We start from the raw sequence: 21,130 nt of genomic DNA, 5'->3' as shown, positions 1-21,130 counted from the left end.
CTATTAGGCTTTATAACGGTATTTTACTGAATTAATTTATTTTATACTTTTAGTGATTTTATTTAAATATGATTTTAAGTTAGTATTTAAATTGATTATTTTCTATTATTTTATAACTATTTGATTGATAAAGCAGAGTTGCTTACCTGTAACAGGTGTTCTCACAGGACAGCAGAATGTAGTCCTCACATAAGGGTGACGTCACTGGACGGAGCACTATCACAGAAAACTTTTCTGTCAAAGTTTCTAGAAAGCTTTGACTGACACTGGTATACTGAGCATGCTATGATCCCTGTGTCCACAGGGGTCTCCCTTCAGTCTCGTTTGTAGCAAAAAGTGCAAGCAAAAAAATAAAATAAGAAAACATTAGTGGACCCAACTCCACGAGGTGGCGGGTGGGTTTCATGAGGATTATATCCTTCTGTCCTGTGAGAACACCTGTTACAGGTAAGCAACTCTGCTTTCTCACAGGACAAGCAGGATGGTAGTCCTCACTTATGGGTGATTAGCAAGCTACAGCTAACTCGTATTACAACAGGCCAATAGCAGACAACTCGTGCAGAGGCACAATAATCGGGATGCTATTGGCAATGATGAGGCAGCCTGAAATCACAGCAGGTGGTTTTGGAAGGAATTGGGGATTATACTGGATGAAAGCTTTTCAAGACAGGTTGGCCAAAGGCAGAGTCTTGACAGACTTCCATATCTAAGCAGTAGATGGCTGCGAATGTGTGAAGAGAGATTATTATCGCAGCCTAGGAAATGTCGGCAATTGGTACTGAACGATAGTGTGTTACCGATGTTGCCATGGTCGTTACAGAATGTGCCTCACTCACCCATAGGAAGGAAGGCTTGCTGCCTTACAGCAGAATTCGATATAGTCTGCTAGCCAGTTGGAGAGAGAGTGTGTTTGCCCACTGGAACTCGCAGTATGTCTTTGCAAAGAAGGAAAGAGTTTGGTGTATTTCCTATGGAGTGCAGTGTGGTCTAGATAGAATGCAAGTGCATGCTTACAGTCCAAGGCAAGGAAAAATCTCTCACCCTGGTGAGAGAGAGGCCTTAGGAAAAAGTGGCAGAGTACATTCTGAGTAAGGTGAGGGGCTGGGACTACCTTAAGAAGAAATTTAGGGTGAGTACGGAGGACCACTCGGTCACGGAGGAACCTAGTGTCGGGTGAGTATGCAACAAGGTTTGTAACTCACTAATCCTTGTAGCAGAAGTGATGGCCAGGAGGGAAAGAATTTCCCTTGTTAGACTGTTAAAGTTATAGGAATGCAAAGGCTTGAACAGGGAGTGTATGAGCTTTGTAAGCACTATGTTACGCAAAATAGTGGAACCTTGGTCAATGACCACTTAACCTTGTCCCACAGAGCCAACGGATGGAATCCGGGAGTCAGAGCCAACGGACGGAATCCGGGAGTCAGAAGCTGCAGAGAAGTCCCTTAGACAGTACGGGTCAGGGCAGGCAGCAGGCAACAAATCCAAAGAGACAGTCCTGGTCAGGGCAGGCAGCAGGCAACAAATCCAAAGAGACAGTCCAGGTCAGGGCAGGCGGCAGGCAACAGATCCAAAGAGACAGTCCAGATCAGGGCAGGCAGCAGGCAACAGATCCAAAAGGAGCAATCCGGGTCAGGCAAACGACAGGAAACCAAAAAGTCAGCAAGCAGCAATCCAAACTCTACTTGTGGCCAAAGCAAAAAGGAAGGGAAAGAACCCTCTTTAAATCCCTCAAGTTTCCCGCGCAGACCGACGCTCCTGTCGGCATCTGACGTCATGCAGGGGCGTGGCCACGACGCGACTTGCTCGGAGCCGCGGCAAGCCGGAAGTCGATCCCGGGACGGAACGCCAGCGCCCGGGGACTCCTTTGCGGGTAACACACTATATTGTAGGCCCTATTCCGTAACCAGTGATGGTTGAGGAGGTTTAATTGGGGGTTGAGCCGTTAATTGGGAGACTCCTACTCCCAGGTGGTACGGTGAAATGGAACTGAGATGAACCCATGCGGAGGATGTTTGGGGACCAGAATCCGAGGAGTATGCTAGATAGCCTAAGAAAGCTGAAGTGGGGCAGAAAAAGGGGCTAATACCCTTTTTTTGTACACCGTGTGGTAAATGTTGCCATTTTGTATGGTAAGATTTATGTGAGGAAGGCTGTTGTGATGCTACGAGTACCTGAGAACATTAATGAGTCTGTATTAGGAGCGTGACCTGTGGGCAGGCGAATTGGTTACTGGAGTGATAGGTTAAGAAGTATGGGGAAGCATACTTGTCGAGGCCAGGACGTGGTTCTGAGAAACACTGAAACTTGTCCTGTTGTAGCATCATGAGAGTTTTGGTTATGAGCGGTATTGGAAGGGACTCATATAGGAGGCCATTGTTGCAGGAACGATCAAAGGCATCCATGGGAATGCATTTCAATACATGTGTAGGGAGTAGAATCTGTCCACTCTGTGGTTCGATTCGGGCACAGAGGTCAAGGGTTGGTTGACCTCAGCGCTAGAAGATTTTGCTCGCTACACATGGATTCAGAGACCATTCGTGAGGATGGGGACATCTATGGAGAAGGTCTGCTAGTGCGTTCGGTATGTTTATTAGATAAGTGGCCCGTAGATGCATGGATGTGCAAGGCCATAGAGCTAGAGCTGCGCGTCCTCCTGGCAGAGCAAATAAGAGCATGTGCGTGTTTGTGTGTTGGAATACCACATTGCCACTATGCCGTCTGTCTGTATGCACAAAGTTTTGTAAGAGAGAGGCAGTGTTTGAAGGCATAAAGGGCATAATGCATAGCACGAAACTCCAGGAAGGTGATCTGAGACTCTTCATGGAGCTGAATAGACACATCTTGGGTTGGCAGGATATGGATTCGAGCTCTCCAACCCTAGGTGAACGCGATCATGGCCAAGATCATCTGAGGATTTGGTACTGGATTGGTAATAAGGATCAGGGAAGAAAGCGGTTGAACGGCTTAGAGCCCCTGAAATTTGAAAATCTACTGAATGGTACTCATGGCTAATCTGGCCATATGAGTGACGCGGATAATTAAAACCCCGTGGCCTAGTAGTGAAAGAATTGATGGGCTGAGGCTATGTGTGCAGAGATGTGAAGAATTTAACAGGATGTCTGTGTGGTTGTTGGGCAGGAAGTCAGTTGCGACCGTAGAGCCCAGAACCACACGATATGGGATTTACGGAAGTTGATCAGAAATTCCAGCCAAATTGAGAAAATTTATAGTCTTGGAGAAGTTAGAGCTCCTTGCTTGCATTGACTCCTGTTAGGCTGTCGTCCATGCAAGGAAAAGTGTGAATGATGTTTTGCTCCAGAGAGAAACAGCAGTCACTGCTAGGCATTTGGTGAAATACATAAGTTGTTGACTTTAGTTCGATCGGTGGAACTTGGTATTGAAAATGTTGTTGACTCACTATGAAGCGTATAGAAGACCAGAGGATAGAGGCCACCCACTTATTGTAGTAAGGGAAGAATGCTTCCGATAGACACGATTCTGAACTGTCCTTCCCGAAGAAAATTGTTGAAAGAAGGACAAGCGGGATTAAAATCCCCCATTTTGTTGCATCCGGAGAATGGTACCCTGAGCCCTGGTTTTCAGTGGGATGGCTGCTCTGATGCCCAGCAAGGCTGAAAGAACAGGAGCCTGCCCGACTGGTGGAGCTGCTGTGGTCTGGATATCAGTTGGTCACACGCGGGCGTGAGTGGTAAAAATCGTTTCCACATCTCTCTCTGCTGTGCAAGAAAAAAGGTAGAGAGCTGTCATCAGGTCTCGAGGTGGGATTGCAATTGAGGCCGTGTCTGCTGGATCTTTTGTCTAGCAGATCAGCCTACGTAAGCCAGAGTGTTATCGAGTACAGAGTCCCGTTGCTGGCAATGGGAGGACGTCTCGAAGCAATCCCAAGTTGTTGGCAGAGAGGTTCCCTTGGCATTGTGTCGAACATAGCAGATATAGCAATATGTGACACAAATATGGTTTTTGGAAGATATCACGACCGAGAACCTTCCGAAACCATCTGGTCCTTTAGTGACCAGGTCTCAATGGGATTGTTGCTGAAGCGGGATTAGAGTACTTACCGTTCTTTGTGATGAAAGTGCAGAAGGACGAATCGGTGGCGATGACTTAGGCTGTAGTTGGCAGGTATCCCATCGAGGCGGTGCCACCATATGCGAATATCGATGGCTCCACTGTTGGTAGATTTCGGGAGGCATCGAAGATAGCCTGAAGGATGTAAACGTCCATCTCGCCTCTGCAAGCCGGTACGGTAGCGCAACTACAGAGGAGACAGGCTAGGTGTTACTGGCGCTTCAACATTAATTTATGGTGGCTCAGTACCCAGCACCGTTGTCTGTGGGGGAACGCCTCAGGTACAGAGGAGCACAGGACTCGTGTAGCTGGGCCCACTTCGCAACCGGGTCAATGGACATTGATGCCAGTGCGGAATAAGTGCCAGCACCAAACGTGGAACACGTCTGTGCTGGCTGTATCCCTCAGCATGGTCATTCTCCAGCACCAAGGAACTGCCACCGGGATTCGAAATAGCGTCAGTGGCAGTAGCGATGTCTCCCTCTGCGCTCAGCCCGGTCATTCCCCAGCGCCGAGGTAGATGCCTTCGCTGTCTTGGATGGCGATTGGTGACAGACTGTCACCGTGCCTTCACTGCTCCTGTCACCGTTTAGCACCCAATGATTATGCGGGGCTTTTGGTTAAGAACCCGAAATATGGGGTATTTTGTGTAGTCGAGGGCATTGGGTTTTAGGTGCTTCAGTAGTATCGATGTTATTGATGGTGACATTGAGGGCAGCATCGAAGGTATCGATGGAAGCATCGATGGTATGGGCAGAGCACCGATGGCATCGACGAAGGTATCAATGTGCCAATTCCCCCACAGCAGTTTCCTTAGGTTCTAACCTGTTCAGTATCCATGTCTCCTTGAGGGGGTTTCCACCAGTCTTCTCCTTCCTCCATCGGTATGGGCTCTAGGTCTGGACTCTCCGGCAAGTCTACCTCCATGTCTCCCTCTGAGTTTAGTAGTCCTTCTTCCTGTTCCTATCCAGCTCCTTCATCAGGCCAGCTCCCTGGCTCCTCCCAGTCCACCTGGATGTTCCCTCCCTCTTGGTTGACCTCTCCTCCCCCTCTTAGTACCTTTCAGAGCAGGATCTCTTCCCCTATCCTGGGGTTTCTTCGGTTTTGAAGGTTCCCCCCAGGTTTCCTGCCCCGAACCTTCCCAGGGGAATGTATTTATGTATGTATTTACTATGGGTTCTAACACACACCCATAATAAATACGTACATAAATACCTAAAATAAAATATTAATACTATTGCATTACCGTGCACACCAAATCATGCATTCCACTAAGGATTAGATATAAAATAGCTTCCCCTCCTATTGGTTTTTGTACCAGCTGCTCCATGAAGCACTCATTTATTTAATCTAGAAACTTTACCTCCTTAGCATATCCTGATGTATTATACTGGGGTATTTGGAAGATAAGGTCCCCCTTGGCAGGATAGTTAGAGACAGTGTCCTCTATCCCTAGAGCCAATACTACACTGGAAATTAGGGCTGACAGCATCTCCTTCTGGAACAACTATACCATGGTCAAGTCACATTATTCCGAATAAGGCACCCCTTCTTCCTGTGAACCCCTGGGAGACCCCTATCCCGACAAGGACACTTTCCTCGTGTCTTGCGTACCCATATGGAGCAAATGGGGAGGTTCTGAGCCATCCCTTGGCCACCTGGATGCTTTCCCCCCCCCCCCCGGGTGTTAGCTACATCATGGGAATTCAGAGGAAGAGGGTTCTCCAGGCTTCTGCATAATAGTATACACCAGATGCATTATCACAAATTCTGGGAGAAGAAACTCCCTACCAGAACTCTCGTTTCTCCCCCCCCCCCCCCCCCTTCCCCAGAGGTGGCAGGCCCATTTTAGGAGGCAAACTTGTACCTGGGTTAGATTGGGGGAGGAGGGGATTATATTACTCTGGGTGCAGAGGGCTTCTTTCACCTACAGTATGCTGCCTTGGCTCAATTGCTGAATCTGCTTTCACCTGCACTTCCCTAGGGGTAGGAGGCAAACTGCTGCCTTTCTCCTGTGAGCCTTGGCTTGCCCTCACATACAGAGTAAAAAAAAAAAAAAAAGTATAGTCACACAGAGGAACCACATATTTGGCCCCTGAGCATCCTTGGGGCCCCAGCGAAGGAAGCCATGGTAGAACTCTGGAATTTGTTACCAGAGGATGTGGTCAGTGCAGTTAGTATAGCTGGGTTCAAAAAAGGTTTGGATAAGTTCTTGGAGGAGAAGTCCATTACCTGCTATTAAGTTCACTTAGAGAATAGCCACTGCCATTAGCAATGGTTACATGGAATAGACTTAGTTTTTGGGTACTTGCCAGGTTCTTATGGCCTGGATTGGCCACTGTTGGAAACAGGATGCTGGGCTTGATGGATCCTTGGTCTGACCCAGTATGGCATTTTCTTAACTAACTCTCCCCCCTTCTGTGGTGTCTGAACTGTTTCCTGCTTCAGTGGGAGCTACTGTTGTAGTGGCTCCCCATAGCCCACAACAATGCACTACCACAGCCATGGTGATCAAAAATGTCATCCTCTTACCTTTTCCAGCTCTCTCCTCCTCTAAAACGACAGTGCCCTCAGTCTAAAATGCCACAAAACTACACCCTCTTTCCCTCTGAGCCTGCCCCAGCAGCTACTCACCACCTCCAGGACAGACTCTCCCCTTCCCCCCACCCCTTTTTTTTTTTTACTTTATTGTGCCTCCAGTTGGAACACAGAAGGGGAGGGGAAGGATGAAATAGAGACAGAGAGAGCATGTGAGTGGCTTACAGCCCTTTGGGTCACATTTTTTGGGGGAAAGGGCCCTGCTTACTAGCTTCTTTCAGAAGGAACCCTTCCCTGGGAAATCCCCAGACCCTCAGAGTAGTGGAATTACTGTCAGGGGACTTGCCAGGAAAAATCCTATGAAAGTACCTCCACTGGAAGACTCAATCCTTATGGGCTATTGACCCAGGATCAACTTGGGCTCTACCAGGCTGAGGCCACACCTGAGCTCTGGAAGCTATGTCCTCATGTGTTTACAGTTATTGGAGACAGAGATTACTGTCAATGGCCTAGGACCAGACCTCCCTTATAGCCCAGAGTGAGATCATAAGAGGTGTCCCCTCTGTATCAGTCAGCTGTGTAGGAGGGAAATCTCTTATATGAAGACTGGTCTAGCAGAAGATAAAGAATGTTTGCATTACTAACTGTTATGGGCCCTGGAGTCCAGGAAACCCACCTAGGGAGTGGCAAAGAACTACAAGGCAGGACTCAGAACAAGACAAGGGCTAGTCTTCCACCTAGCCAGCCCCCTCACTTGCAGGTTGAGTACTTGGGTTCTAGGGGCCAGTAGATCTCTGCAGCAGCAGTACATTATAGTGGTGAATCCACATAGGCAAGGCTGGATACTAAGCAGGTCCTGGAACTAGATAAGGGTGAGACAAGGCAAGGACAGAACACTTGGAACAGACAAGATAAAACCAACAAAAGCAGACTAGGGCAAGAGTCAGATAAGGGAACAAGGAACATGCAAGCCCAAAGGCAACAAGGCAGATAGATATACGTCCTGTAGGCCACAAGGCAAGGCACGAACAAAGTGTCAGGTCGCGGAGCCAGATGTAACACCATGAGAAGACAAGGCTAGAATGGCAGGGCAGATTTACATAGGGTGGAGGTGCAGGCATGGCAAGGGCAGAGGACTGGACAAGGTTAGAGATGATGCTTACTGAGGGACCCTGCTGGTAGGGAGGTGTCATTGCAGGAGACAAGAAGGTAGGATAAGGCTGCGTAGCAGGCAAATTCCTAACAGAAATGTAGGAAGAATAATCCATACTATTTTTGTATTTTAAGTATTCGGCAACAAACAATTTGGGTTTTGACTGTCATTAAGCACTGAAATTTTACTACCATCTCTATCCGTTTCCATTAGGAGATGCTTGGAATCTTCCTATGGTTTTATGTTCATTATACTGGACATATTGTTTGCCTTTGACACGGTTAGAGCATAAGAGTTTGCTATACATACTGAAGGAGATTGGTATTTCAGGCATGGTTTCAATCCTACTTGACCAATAGACAGCAAAAAAATGATTGCAGATGGAGCAGGCTCCAAATTGGTTCCCGAAGTATTCAGGAGTTCCCCAGGGATTTGCCCTATCCGCTTTATTAATATATACTTGGCTCCAATTTGTCAGGTTCTTTCTACTTTATGCTCTGGATATCGTATTTATGCTGACAATGTTAAGTTATTTTATTCCATTTGCCAAAATTTGGTCTGACAACTCTGCCTCAATTTAAAAAAAATGCATGAACAATATCAAAACAGTAGTTTAATAATAATAAGCTTGCTTTGAACCTTGCAAAAACTGAAATTATAGTTAGTTATTCGGTGCAGGAATTCAATCGAAGTTACATTGACCATCTAAATTGGGGACACTCCCATATCTATTTCACAGCATACATTGACGTTTAAGAGTAATTGACTTCAAGTTGGACTGTATCCCCCAGAATAGAGCTGTGGTTTGTGCAGGTTTCTAAAAACTATGATTAGGAGATCTCAAGCTTCTTCTACTTCCCCACAATTTTCGGATGAAGATTTAAGCATTTCTATTAACTGCATTAGACTACTGCAACTCACTTTACACTGGCCTCTCTCTCTCTCCTCGATTAAGCCATTGCAACTGTTGCAGAATGCTGCCGCACGATTAATCACTGGCTGTAGTAGAATTGATCACATTTTCCCTGCTCTCGCCAATCTCCACTTGTTCCTTGTTCAGTGGAGAATTAAATATAAAAGTTGCCATGCTGACTCAAACTTTTGACCTTAAATTCCCTGCCATGGACAAATGCAATATTGCAGGATGTAACCCAGCAAGAGCTTGAGATCATTTCAGATGGCACTGCCTCATGAGCCTCGCACTAAGCAGGCAAAGCTGTGTGAAACCAAAGAACATGTTTTTTCCATCATAGAACCTAGCCTCTGGAACTCCCTTCCTTTGGAAATTAGAGCAATAGGGTGTCTAAAGAGGTTTACATCTGTTTTTAAAAAAGCTTTTAATTTATCTTAAATTTGGATTAGACCCTTTTTATATTTTAGAGATGCTACTACTTTTGTTTTAGCTTTTTTTAGATACTGTTCAAAATTTTATTTGTTCACTTCAGAGATTTTATGCTTTGATTGTCAGTAATGTTATGATTTTAGTTTGTATGTTTTAATGTTTTATGTTACACTGTTGTGTTTTTGATCTGTAAGCTGCTACAGGCCATTGCATTAGCAGCCTATAAATAAACCTATCAGTAAAGCTGTTGGAACCTTACCATGGTGTCCAATATGATTAATGCTATTGACTATATAGAGATTGAACTAATGTCCAGGGCTTAAGAAAATATTTTCCATCCTCCCACCCACCTCCTTACAGGGAATCCTTGAGAAACTGGGGCTAATTGATGGTGTGGGAATAGGAGATAGCAAGAGTCCCTGGATTTACTGTGTGCCTTCAGACTCTTAAAAAGAGGACTTCAGCCCAAGGGTTACACATATATTCCTGAATGTGACTCTTGCAATCAGGTAAGAATAGAATACCACCCAACACAGATTTGGGTGACTAGGCTATAGAGCAAACAGTTTATTTTTTTTTAATGTAATCTTTATTAAATTTCTATAACTCAACAAGTTTTCCAGGAAAATATAGAAAAGTAATTAGTACTACACAAACATCTTCCAACTCAAAACTACCAAATCAACAAGTCCACATTCACACGGGAGGAGAATATTACATAAAGAAGAAAAAAATATATATACATGCACACATATATAAAGAAACAGAGATATAGCAAAGCCTGGGTAACAGTGTAACTTCCAGCTACTTCCTCTTTACCAAATTTCTCCAATCTATCCTTTGTCAGAGATTAATGCTATAAAATGAAAGACAGTTGTAGAATACAAAATTTATTATTCTGAAAGGAAATTTAAGAAAAAAGGTGATGCTTACGACAATCACCTTCTCTTTCAAAGCAAAAAATTGCTTCCTTCATACTTGTGATTCATCAGGAAACACTTATATTCTATTTCCACAAAAAAAGAAAATCCTTAATCAAACAATACTTATGGCAACATCTCTATCTTTTTATAGACTGAAAGAAACAATTAAAGTAGCCCTGGTGTGCACTATATATTGATAGAAACTTCTAAAATAGATATTAGAACTCCCTTGCCCAGATGTTATTACGCCATCAACATTTAACCTTCTTTGCCTGCGTAAATACCATATTTTAGAAATCATAGGAATTTGATCCTTTGGAAAGCCTTAGATCTACATGTTATTTTTTAAACACTTCAAAATGTGAGAACAGCCTTGTAATTGGAAAATTTAAGAATCTTAGATTCTTCACATGCATAGAATTTTCTAATGCTTCCAGATGATTATGTATGATCAAGCTATCTTTTACAGAAGAAACCGCAATATTTTGCACAGATGTTATAGTAGCTTTGAGATTCACAATAGTATTTTCCAGGGAACTTAAAATGATTATCATGTTCTTCAAATGTCGCTCTTGTTTCAATTGAGAAATAGTTTGGTCATAGTTTGATCTAGCTTAGCAACAATTTTTCAGACGTTCTTCAAAGTTACAGTACTGGGCTCCTCTAGTCCCCTAAGATTCTCCAGAGGAGTAAAGGAAATTGCGGAAATACATCAGAAGAAATACCAACTGTACATTCAACATTTAGAGAAAATCCCAAATTAGAAGAAACCACTTGCAAAGGGTTAGAATTTGAATGAACAGGTTCAGACAAGATGTTAGAACATTGAAATCTCTTTGGCTTTAGACTTAGCACAATTAATTGGGAAGGAGCCTGAATCATGCCTCGACTTAAAAAGACACCTCTAAACAAGAGGGGGTATCAATACTACAATCCAGTCCTGGCAACTCACCCAAGTACTGGATATGGACATCCATTGGTCCACGGATATTCACAGTAGCAGGAGAAAACGACAGGATCTTACTAGGCCAGCACAGAGAAATGATGTCAGGATGAGTGGTGGAGGGGGACCGGGATCAGAATGCCGACTCAGACCAGATCTTTTTCACCTCTGGGTAGCTTCATAGCACTCCCTCCTCTCTCCTATTGCTTGCAGCTCTGACCCCCCGAGAGTTTCTAACCTGAATATACTGATTCAGGCTTGGAACATTCACCCAATGGAAATAGTTGAGATAAATTGTAGAGAAGTGAGGATACAGCTGAAGATTAAGTGGGGTCTGCAGTTTTCTAGCAGGAAGGAAAAATGGACAGGCAAGACATGGGCCTTGTAGACATTATCTGCCATCTTATCTTATGTTTCTTTATTGGGTAATATTCTTGCAGGATAAAAAGAATTTGAGGAATATGTAAGAACTTTTAGAAAGCAGCTACAATTTACATAAAATTATAAAGCACCAACAGAGTGCACAAAATAAAGAAACATACAGTGTAGTGTCAGCAAATCCAGAGAAGTGCCTCACTGAATGCCCTTGAGTATTATAAAATAATGAATGTTTCTATTCTAATTAATGCAGGAAGCTTTTTAATTTAACTTTTCTCTTCAATTAACCTGCTTTATTACATATTGCAAGAGCCTAACTAGCCCATCTCCTTTAAAATTAAGCAGTCCTGTTCACCATTGGAGCTGGATACCAAAATGCATAAACTGAATAATATCACCTATCCTTCTTCCAAGAATTGGAAAAAATCCTATGAATAGAAAAAAAAAAAAAAGTAATACCCCTAAAAACATACTTAGGAACATCAGCGCGTATATATGGAGAAGGCAACTGCTGCTGCCAAGACTATACTTGTTCAATGGGAATTACAGACTTCAGTTTTAAAAAGAGTTTATAACTCTGGCTTCCTTTGACAATTTCCTCATTTGTTTCTTCTTGCCTTTTAAATCATATCCAAACAGCAAGATTCATGAAACAGTTCGTGATACTGAGTATAATGGACACAAAAAGGGGTTAAATTAGCCCAAGTTTGAAACTTGTGAGCAGTACTGCCAATTGTCAAGGCCAGTAGCCAAACTGAAGCCTTTACGATTGGCATTACTGCTCCTAAGTTTCAAACTTGTGCTAATTTAAACCCTTTTTGTGTCTGTTACTGTGTGTCCAATGTATGTGCATGTCAGGACTGGTGCAATGGCATTATGGGCCTTAGGTAAAGCTTTCAGCTTTGTGCTCTCCTCCCCCAATTGATTTTCAGGTCCCTAGCCCCCCACCCCTCCAAGAATTTTGTAATTAAACTAAATCATGATCACCCCATTATGATCCTGTAAAAACACCTATTTCGGACATCAGACAAATATTAAAAAAAAAAAAAAAAAAAGTTTCATACATAATATGCTTCAGAAATCATATCATAGTGTGATAAATGTATAGTATATAATGGGGGTGGGGGGGGGGCATTAGACTGCATATAAAAAGAAAATCAAGAAATACATACATTTTATACATTAAAAGAAATCCACACCATATTGGCTAAAAGTAATCTCTGAAATGGCTGGCTGGTCTGAGTTAGAATGGTTTCCCCCCAAAAAAAGTTAGTAAAATTCTAGTGGTCATGTCACTGACAGTGACACATTCTCCCTTCATTATCAGATACTTGTAAATTAACACAAAACCCTGCCAAAAAGAAACTGGGAATCAATATAGCAAACCTGGCCTATCAAAACTGCACTATTGTTTTGCTGCGACTGCAGCTAATCTTTGGTGTCCCCAGAAGCTGCTGGCTGAGGCAACCGCCTAGTTTGTTTAATGGTTAAACCAACCCTGATGCATATATTTTTCTGAGTGTAAAGGCCCACTACCAAAAAGGTATAAGCAGTAACTTGCACAAGAAAGTAGCAGCAGTTAAGGTTCTCACAAGGAGTCACAAAATTCATCAGCATGACAAGAATGAAAAGAACTACCAAAAAACTGTCAAATGAGCAAAATGCATCTTCAGAAACAATCATTGTAAAACTGAAAGTATTTTGCATTTTCACCAGATGAACAAATGAGAGATTAATGATGTCACAGAAGGCAGGATCTGCAGATGCTAACAGCAGAGTAAACATGGGAGAACATTAAATGCAATTTACATTAAAAAAAAAACAAAAAACCCTTAACACTTTAGATCCCCACATGTGACTTAACCAACCATTCTGAAACTCAAAGACAGCAGCCACACAAGGGCCTCCTAACTCCATCACATTCCAGAGCCCGCACAAGATGAAGACTCATGACCCATGTGTGTATGGCTCAATTGCATCTGTTTTTCTTCATAAGAGAATCCTAAGTTTTAAAATCTTGTTCAGCTAAATTAGTATAGAGGTAACAAATATATATTTGTTTCTGCCTGAGCTTTAGGAGTCCTACCATCTTAACACTTTTTCCCTCTCCCATGCTAGATCTCTTTATATGCCCCCTTGTCCAACTCTTCCATGAGCCATAATGAAAATTAAAACATATTTTATCGATTTTCCCTAAACTATAGAGTAGTGCAGTAATTTCCTGTGACCTAATAGTGCACTCTTTCTTGGCTGACTCAATACTTGTTGTTAGGAAGTGAGCCGGGCCTTGCCTGTGCCCGATCCCACAGCGTGGCAATGGCCCCCCTTGGCGGCGGCTTCCTCAGAGAGGAGCGCAACAGGATGCGCACTCCATCGTGGCTCCACCCCATCACAGGAAGTTCCCATGCTGAGAACAGGAACTTTAGAGATTTAAAACACTGCATCTGCAGCATTCCCTTGCCTCAGCAACAGGCTTGCTGGTGCTTCAATGTTTGAATCTCTTCGTGTTTGCCACGAACCCTGTCTGGACTTGGATTGGTTTGTCTGCTGCCTGCCTTGACCCCTGTCTAGACTAGTGTTGGTCTCTCATCTGTCTCGAACCCTTGCGGAATCATTGAATGGCCAGGTGGCGAACCCCAACACTATCCTTCGGTCTCCGTTCAGTCTTCAGCTTGAAGGTAAGATTACTCTATTCCATTGGATCCACACATCATAACACTTGTCACTATAAAAGCCATTCTTGGATCTCAGAATTTGACATTGGTAGGGATTACCTTCAGAAGCAAATTCTATTTTGGGCTGCCTGAGGAAGGACAAACTGAGCTAGGAATCAAATCCAGGTCACTAATTAGCAACAAGAAGTGCTACGTGCTGGGCTTCTGGGTTGACCCCATTTTTTTTTATTCTATCCTGTATATTTCAAAATCAATAGGAGATACATTTGAACTTGGTTAAGTAAAGTAAGAGGGTGTGGTTGAGCCCTGTGATACCCTTAGAGATTTTCATTCAGTTTTTAATTTTGTTTTTCCTGAGAATTTCAGTGTTTATTATAACACAAAAATGGATAACTCTCCCCCATTAATTTTTCTCTTGTTTTTGTCATAATAAAATTGGTAAATTACCAGGAAAAATATGATAAAAACTGAAAACAAAGGTTGTTAGCTGTCCCACTCTTGTTCGGATCAGATAAACTGCTGAAGAGGAGAAATATGGACTATAATCCATAACTTACACTTGTGAACACGATTATCTTGAAATTCAGGGGGTTCTCAACTCCAGTCATTGAGAAACTGGAACAGACTGGGTTTTCAGGATATCTACAATGGACATTCAACAGATATTTGCATATACTTTGTGAAACTACTGGTTAATTAAAAACCACACCTGTTTGCAACTCTTGAGGACCAGATTTGAAAACTCCTGCCATAATCTATGGCATACCAAAAATATCCTATGCACCAAAGAATTTTTTTGATGGACACTTCTTCTACAGAATCAATTCCAACTCAAATACAAAATGTCCAATAAATTACTCTAGAAGATTTATGATTTTTTGAAAGGTAACGGACCTCTAACTTTATAGAGAACGATAAATAAGCAATAAATTTACTGAAAAATTTTTAAAGGAGGAAGTGGAATGTTTCATAAATTTATAATGCATTACTGGCTTGCAATGCTATGTTTCCTTTTTAATCACGAACTTTCCACCTCCAACCTTGATAATCTTTTTTATGTGAATGAAAAGTGTGCTGTGAATTTTAAAATTATTGACGACAATTTATTAGAGTGTGAGATGAACTCACTTAAGTTCAAAACATACTATTCTGCTTAATGTCCATACTGCCAGCGTAATAAACTATAGAATTTAAAGCCCACCCGACAAGGCCTTGCTTCTGACCATAATAGGTCTTTCTTCAGGCGATGTACACTGTATTAGTAAATAGTCGGAATTACTTATCTTAAGCTGAGTCTTCTACTGCTGGCGTCTTTTTAAATCGTCATTACACTGTGATTTCCCAAACTTCCCACGTTGTATGAAGCTGCTGGTGGGCGGCTTTCTGGACTATTGTTGACTTCTTAGAAGATATTTTTTCCCCCAACACTCTAAATTGCAGGAAAGTTTTTTTGTCAAAAAACTGTCGCGAGCTGTAATGCTTCGCATTATTCCATCATCTCCTCCGGCGTGTATCTTTCGCTCTCCAAAATGCTCACTGCTGTTTCGGACTATGGCATAGCTTCAGCAAACTAGGCTTACAGTAGGTACTTAAGATTCAGTAACTTGATTCATCAAAATGGCCCATCCAGTCTGCCTAGAAATGTATTTAGGGGCGGATTTTTAAAGGGTTACATGTGTAACTGCTCAGGATTTACGTGCGTAACCGCTCCTGTGCACTCTGAGCCTATTTTGCATAGGCCCGGCGACGCGCGCATGTCCCGGGGCTTTGTGAAAGGGATGGGGGCAGAACCAAGGCCTCCGGCACAGCGACCATGCCGGGGGATTGCGCGCCGGCAGCCAGAGACAGGCGTAATTTACTAAATAAAGGTAGGGGGGGATTTAGGTAGGGTTGTGGGGCAGGTTAGTTAGGGGTAGGGAGGGGAAAGTGGGGGGGCAGAGGGAACGGGGAAAGCCATCGGGGCTCCCCTAGGGCTCGGGCGTGCAAGGTGCACTAGTGTGCACCCCCTTGCGTGTGCTGACCCCGGATTTTATATCATGCGCGCAGCTGCACACGCATGTTATAAAATCCGGGGTACATTTGTGCACGCCGGGTAGCGCGCACAAATGTAGGCCACGCACGCAGGTTTTAAAATCTGCCCCTTAGGGGTACATTTTAAAAGACAGCGCGTGCGCGTACTTTTGTTTGCGTGAACAAAAGTACGCTGGATTTTATAAGATACGCCCGTAGCCGCACGTATCTTATAAAATCCGGGGTCGGTGCGTGCAAGGGGGTGCACATTTGTGCAACTTGCGTGCGCCGAGCCCTGCGCGTGCTGCCCGTTCCCTCCGAGGCCGCTCCGAAATCGGAGCGGCCTCGGAGGGAACTTTCCTTCCACCCCCCGCACCTTCCCCTCCCTAACCTACCCCCCCCTACCTTTATCTGAAAAGTTACTACTGACTCCGGGCAGTAGTAACTTACGCGCTGGCGCGATAGGTCCCGACACAGGCCACGCCCCTGAACACGCCCCCAATCTGAAACTGCACCCCCCCCTGGCCACGCCCCCAACCGCCCCTTTTTGTAAGCCCCGGGATTTGCGCGCACCGCCGAGCCTGTGCAAAATAGGCTTGGCGCGCACAGGGGGTTTTAAAAGGGTTACGCGCGTACCTTATGCGCGTAACCCTTTTAAAATCCGGCCCTTGGTGTTGTAACCACTACTCTGTGCAGGGTACCCCATATAGAAATGTAATGTGTTTATAAAGCTTGTATCTAAAAGGGTCAACTGCATCATTTTATAAAATTCAATTAGATTATGTATATCGAGAAGGTCGGTATATAAAAACTCTAAATAAATAAATAAATAAATATTTATAAAGGACAGATTATTATTTAAAATAACTTTTAGACCAATCCAGGTCACAAATACCTGCCAGAATCTCAAGGGGCAGATAGATTCCATGCTGCTTATCCCAAAGCCAACCTTAATAATAGTTTATGTACTTTTCCTCTAGAATTGTAGAGGAAAAGAATTATATACCGGTATGATGTATGCATACTAATACCGGTATATAAAAGTTTTTAAATAAATAAATAAATAAATAAATATGTCCAAATCTTTTTTTTTTTTTTTATGCAGCTACACTATCATCTTTTGCCACATCCTCCAGCAACACATTTCCAAAATGAATACTCAAATTTATTTGCATACACTTGGTCCAAGAACTGTTTTATATATTTGGTACTTAGAAAACTAGATCACTGTTTGCAGATCTATAGGACAGGAGTTGAAAATCCTTGGCCTAGAATTTCTGCCTCAAAGTTAAAATGAAGTGAAAAAAAATTCCTCATCCACACTCTCCCAAATTTGCATTACAACAAAGACTCCTAATAAAACCAGACCAACCTGACCTTTTTCAAATCCCAATATTGTTATAACATATTGATGTCACCTTTCATCCCCCACCACTAAGCACACCAAAATTAGCATTAAAAAAAAAAAATAGTGTCCCTGTAAGGTTCTTTTCTCTTCCCAACTGTGCAGAATATTCAACCAGATCAAGAACTTTTGTGCTAGCACCACTAGTGCTCAACATTTACAAAGGCCCTCTTAAAGCTTTGACAGTCATTCTGGCAAAAAATGAAAACTGTCTAATTCATGACAAATGACATTTATCTTGTCATCAGAGGCAGCCACACAAGTGCATGGCTGTTTAGGTAAGAACGATTCGAGTTCCCTTTTTTTTTTTTTTTTTTATTTCTGTGGATACCAAATACCAACTGAATATTTTTGCAATCAACAACAGCAGAATTTACACTCTTTATCCCAACTCTACTTCCCTCATGACCATAATCTTATAGAATTGCTGCTTCCCGTTTTACCATCCTCTCCTCCCACTTATCTGGGAAGAATGATCCCCATGGCTAGTATGTCAATAGCCTATAACTTTCCATCTCACCATAGATCCAAGACGACTCCTTCCCTGGCTGGTAGTCCCTAAATATTCAACATCTTTTAATATTTAAGGCTTTACAGCATGATACTCGAAAAGGGGGAACAATCGCGAAAGCCAGCAAAAAAAAAAAGGCAGATTGTTTCAAACGTGACTAATCAAGACGTTAACATTTCAGTGCATGTAATGTTTAAAAAGAGAGAGAGGCAGACATCCGTTTGCCCGGTACTTCAGCAAAGCATCCGCGTGGTCTCCCTCGTTCTAACTAGGTGCAGAGAATATAAAAAGTATTTATTTTCCTTGGAGCTAATTAATATTATTTGCAGTTTTGTTGGCACTAATTACACCGCTCGCATGCCTGTAAAAGCACTATTAACGTGCATCCGTTTTATTGGTCTCCTGGTCTCCTCTACTTTTCACAGCCACCAATTTTATATTTCTTTAGCAGCAACTAATCAAATATTAAAGCGACAGCAGGAGTGTAACATAAATAGCGTACATGTCACATTCTCCATTCATTAATTAAAAAACAAAAACCGCCATAGGCATACAGCCTAAATACAACCTCTGGTATGAGAAATATGTTCACTTCATTTAATGTATTTCTCTATCTACACACCAGGTGGAAGGCGCTTAGATATATACACACACATTTATTTTTTTTAAATTACAAGCCCGGTAGTTAAAACAGATGTTTCTTACGTTCCTTCATATGTACTGTATCCCTTTGCCAATACCGTGAAGCTAAACGCAAGAACTAAAAGTCTAAACATCTGCAACACCTAGCGATTTTGTAAACATTCTTTCACACATTTTTTAACTGCTAACTCCACAAAAAAAAAAAAAAAACCGAGGGTCGAGGGGGTGCAAAACCGAAGGAAAGGCTAACCTCTGCGAAAAGCAGCCACCGGGGAAAAAAACGGAATGAAACATGAATAAACAAAAACATGGCGAAAGTGGCCTGGGGTTGTTACACTGTCAGATCATTTTTCCAAGCCCAACATCAAGGCTTTTGTTACAACCAAAGCGGTCATTTGCATGGAGAACCAACAGGGTTTCTTCTTCTTCAGCGTTTCCCAGATCGGAACACACACACACGCTCTCACTCCCACCACAACACACCCGCACATCTTCTCCCTTTTGCGAAGCAACAATGCCGCTAAACGCACACACATTAACACCGAGCGAATCTATAAATTGCACACAACAGGCTGGGGACTTCGTAGTTTCCTGGTGAGATGCAATTCGAGAGAAAAATAACAGACAAACCTTTGGAGCGCTGCCCCAGCCGGAGTTCCTCTTCCTCCCTCTCTCTCTCGCTCGCTCTCTCTCTCTCTCACTCGCTTGCTCGCTCTTTTTCCCTCTGCTGTTACTGACAAGATCAGGCTGAGATTAACAAGTCCATGCTGCTCCAACCACCTTTATTCTTGGTGGTCGTCATTTCCACGCGCTTGGTGAAAATCTAAAATCAAAGTTTTGGCAAAAAGTTAAATTAAAAGAAGAATGAATTAGAGAGAGGCACAACAGGAAAATAAATCCCCACCGTTAGCCAAATAAATAAGAATAGATGAACCAGACCAGATTTTGTAAAGTTTTTAACAAGCTGAAAGGTCTAGAGTTCAAACTTAAAAAAAAAAAAATCCATAGAAGAACATATAATTATAACATTCAAAAGGTAGTAACTTCTAGGGTTGATTTTTTTTTTTTTTTTGGTGAAATACTCCTTTTGAATAATGCAGGCACCTCGTTGCTCATTAACACAGCTCTAGTAATTATAGACTACATGCCTAAATTTCGTTTCAGATACTAAAAATAAAGCCCATTTCCCTTTAAACGCGAATAACTGTGAAAGTGACAAGGTGCCAAAAACAATGTACATCTAATACAAATATTTATATAGTCTACCTAGAACGGTAAATTAGTTGACATTCAACAATTAAAGCTGCCTCCCTGAAGTTGCAGTACTTAAAGGTTAAAGATTAGACACACTCCCTCTTGTGTTAAACTAAGAATGCATGCTGTTTCATCTGACAGATGACGATAGCTCAGCCATCTGTTCCATTAAGCAAACCCTTCCACTTTGGCTACTTCTCTGGCAAATGTCTATCAAAAGATCCCTAGTTCAAAGGTAAACCTACTTTTTAAAACATGAATCCTACAATCACACATTCTCTATATAACTAAATGATCTATTGTTCTTGACACATTATCTTGCACTGTACTTGACTTGACATGCTACTTACAGTCCTAATTTTTTTTAGTACTTCTAATAACATAGGGAAGCAAGACCTGCAGCTCACTCCCTACAACCTCCCCACATACAAAACACAGAGACATCTGTATGGATTTAAAACAAGGCCGCAGTTTATTACGTAACATAACCCGAGCCCCTCAACTCGTGTCAGTCTCCCCCCCCCCCCCCTTTCCTTCTGGCCCCTCTTCTCTTACCACCGCTTCCCAGTGATAAGACTCCGTCGCTGTTCCCCCATCTCTTACCCCGCCGCTGCCCCAGCGAGGGTAAGCACACGGCCTGAGCAAGCCCCCCCCCCCCCCCTTGCTCATAGGCCTTCCAAACTACACGGGGGTTCTCCCCCCCCCCCCCCCAATGTCCTTTACAATACAATACAACACATTACCACTTAGGGCTCGGGTTTCCGCCACAAACAAAAACAACCTATGGTTGTCTTTGTTCCCCCACTGCGGTCCTAAACATACCAGATTTGTTGCTTGAATCCTTCCTGCAACGCATTATTAAATAAGTCAATGCCAATGTCTGATAGATGGACCCCCATCTCTCCTGAAGAAACCACCCATCACTTCCCACGACCAATCATGCCTTATCCAAAAACTGCTTTGCTTGATCAGCCATTTACCGATTTGACGGTTCAATTTTTTAACCCCTCTGCGCCACAATGACTCCTTATGATGCTTAATTGGAACTATAATATCCGACCACCCCACTCTTGTCCCTGGCATCACGTTCAAAATACGAGCCAAGCCTTTTCTCATGCATGTTACCAATTCTCGACAAGACAACTTCCCGATGACATTGCCACCCAAATGAATGATCATGAGCCGTGGTGCACCCCATATCTCCAGCAGCTCTTGCAGGAAAGATAGCAACTGCCCCCAATGCATTCCCTGCCTGCTGAACCATTGG

General features: G+C 42.9%; 1 protein-coding gene across 2 annotated transcripts in view; it reads right to left on the bottom strand.

Moving 5' to 3' along the window:
* Positions 1–19,294, bottom strand: part of CTBP1 (C-terminal binding protein 1) — a 943,073-nt gene extending 923,779 nt beyond the window's left edge. Inside the window, exon 1 of one of the 2 annotated variants that reach the window (XM_029592698.1) lies at positions 19,240–19,294. The gene's annotated coding sequence lies outside the window, so the exon portion shown is untranslated. The remainder of the gene's footprint in view (positions 1–19,239) is intronic. The other variant, XM_029592702.1, reaches the window with a different exon arrangement.
* Between the last annotated feature and the right edge of the window lie 1,836 nt (positions 19,295–21,130).

The sequence above is a fragment of the Rhinatrema bivittatum genome, chromosome 1, assembly GCF_901001135.1.
Source record: "Rhinatrema bivittatum chromosome 1, aRhiBiv1.1, whole genome shotgun sequence".
NCBI lineage: Eukaryota > Metazoa > Chordata > Amphibia > Gymnophiona > Rhinatrematidae > Rhinatrema > Rhinatrema bivittatum.
This window is presented reverse-complemented; position numbering and strand designations above follow the sequence as displayed.